The 2,503-nt window shown below is 36.5% G+C and overlaps 1 pseudogene; it reads left to right on the forward strand.

Moving 5' to 3' along the window:
- The first annotated feature begins 432 nt into the window (after positions 1–432).
- Positions 433–1,386, forward strand: LOC137724954 (probable carboxylesterase 12; annotated as a pseudogene).
- Positions 1,387–2,503: the final 1,117 nt, after the last annotated feature.

Below are 2,503 nucleotides of genomic sequence, written 5' to 3' on the forward strand. Positions count from 1 at the left end.
TGTTTTTTTTTTTAATTATTTTTGGTATCCTGCCATTTTTGTGTGACCAATCTATATTTTCATCGCGCAAGTGCCACTTACGTGACAAAATTTGTTTCGTCGTGCAAAATCTTGTTGCAAGCAGTTTTTTCTACTAATCACCAACTGCAACTACCTTGCCCCATCGTGGCACACATTAAGGGAATGATATTAATACTACATCATAATTAAAGGTTGTGGATAAAATTAGGTTTTAATACGTAAAATGGTATATTTGACAAGTGTATGCCCTCATTGAAGCCAAAGTATGCATGACTTGCATAAGAAGAAATGCAAATTGTCGGAATGATCACCAACCGGATCGTTAATAGAATCTAAAAGGGGTCCTGTAGAATCCACCAAGTCCACCCACCAACATATTTCAAACTATCTCCACAACCACAAGAAAGAAAAATGTCTGCAATCTCTATACTTGTGTTGATTGTTCTCTTCTCTTTCGTGATGTTGAGCATGAACGATGAAGTAGCGTATGATTTCTTCCCCCTCATGAGAATATACAAAAATGGTACAATTGAGCGTTTTATGGGTAAACAAAAGGTTCCTTCATCACTCGATCCCAAAATTGGCGTGCAATCGAAAGACATGAGAAAAAATCTTTGTGAGGCTTTTACCTTCCCAATTCCACCACCAATTCAAAGCACAAGGTCCCTTTTCTTCTATACTTTCATGGAGGTGGCTTTTGTGTTGAAATCGCCTTTTCTCCACTTTACCACAACCACATAAATTCCTTAGTTGCCATGGCCAATGTGGTTGCTGTCTCTGTTGAATATAAGCTTGCCCTGAAGCACCCTTTGCCTATTGCTTACGAAGATTCATGGACTGCTCTCAAATGGGTTGCTTCATATTTTGATGGAAAACACTCCGAAGAATGGCTGAAGAGATGCAGATCCAATGCGTGTGTTTTTCTCTGGCGACAGCACTAGGTGTAACATAGCACACCACATGGCTTTTAAAGTGGGCGCAGAGGGCTTGCCCAGGCTCAAGCTCAATGGGATAGTCTTGGTGCATCCATTTTTATGAAGGACAAAACTTACTCGGGCAAAGTTAAAAATGCCACCAATTTTAAGACTATATATGGTCGGTTTGTTGCGGTTTATGTACCCATTGAGTAGTGGAATTGATGATCTACTTTTCAACCCGGTTAAGGATCCAAAACTAAGGAACTTGGGGTGTCAGAAGGTGCTGGTTTTTGTTACTGAGAAAGATGCATTGTATGATAGGGGAGATGCGTTGTATGATAGGGGAAGGAATTATAGTATGGCATTGAGGAGGAGTGTGTTGAATATAGTTGATTTTGCCACGTCATCATTGAAGTGTAATGTTGTTGAGTCATCAAAGATTAGTTAGAAGGTTGTTAGAGTTGGTTAAAAGTCTGGTATGTTAGTTGTATTGGTTAGTGTATGAACTAAGTTTATCTCTAGCTCTATATAACTCAGAAATGAGTTAGTTTGTAATTCATTTAAGTTCATCAACAGTAAAAGATTGTATTCCTTTCTCTGAGCTTCTCTCTTTTTCCTTAAAACTTTTGTTACAACTATTCATTTTCTGCAATTCGCATACTCTGTTATCATGGTATCATCACCGACGGTCTCGATCCTAGGTGTTGCTACTTCTGTTGTGCTATCTTGAATGGTTGTTGATCTTTGGTGTGTTTTCTGGGCTTTTTCGCTCAAAAACTGATGACTCAGGTTTCGTCTTTCTTTTTGCACTCCAACTGTTTGCTTGATTGTCTCAGTGAAAAATTATGTGTTAATTCGTGTATTAAGGGTGATTTCCATTTACTGATTTAGAAGAATACGAAGGCCGATTGCCATTTCCTCTAAGTGAAAGATTGATTAGTAGAATTTGAAGGACAATTGCCATTAATTGATTGAAAAGAAAATGAAGGCCAATTGCCATTGCTAAAAGATTGATTCTTTGATTGATTGTTAGGTATTTTACACTCAAGAAGGCTGATTGCCAAGAGTGTACTAGTTCAAGATTCTGAAAAATTTGTTCATTTGTTGAAATTGTATTCATTGGTGAAGATATGGCATCAAGCAATGTTAAAATTGAGAATCTTTTAGGTATGATTACTGTCAAACTACAAGAAGATAATTTTGTGAAATGGAACTATCAATTTCAATCAGTTTTACACGAATATGATTTCTTTGATTTCTTTAATGGAGAATCATAGTGTCCACCAAAGTTTTATCAATTATGATACTGGTGTGACTAAGGAAATAAACACTGCATATAAGGAGTGGATTAAGACAGATAGTTCTTTGTTGAGTTTGTTAATTGCAACTTTTTCGAATGATGCTATGGATTATGTGATTGGATGTAAGAATTCTCAAGAAGTATGGAAATGTATACAAGAGAGATATGCATCTGTTTCAGTTGTTCAAATTAACCAACTTAAGACTGAATTTCACACTACAAAAAAAGGAATTGAATTAGTGGATAAGTATCTGTTAAGATTGAA

This window comes from Pyrus communis, chromosome 2, assembly GCF_963583255.1.
Source record: "Pyrus communis chromosome 2, drPyrComm1.1, whole genome shotgun sequence".
NCBI lineage: Eukaryota > Viridiplantae > Streptophyta > Magnoliopsida > Rosales > Rosaceae > Pyrus > Pyrus communis.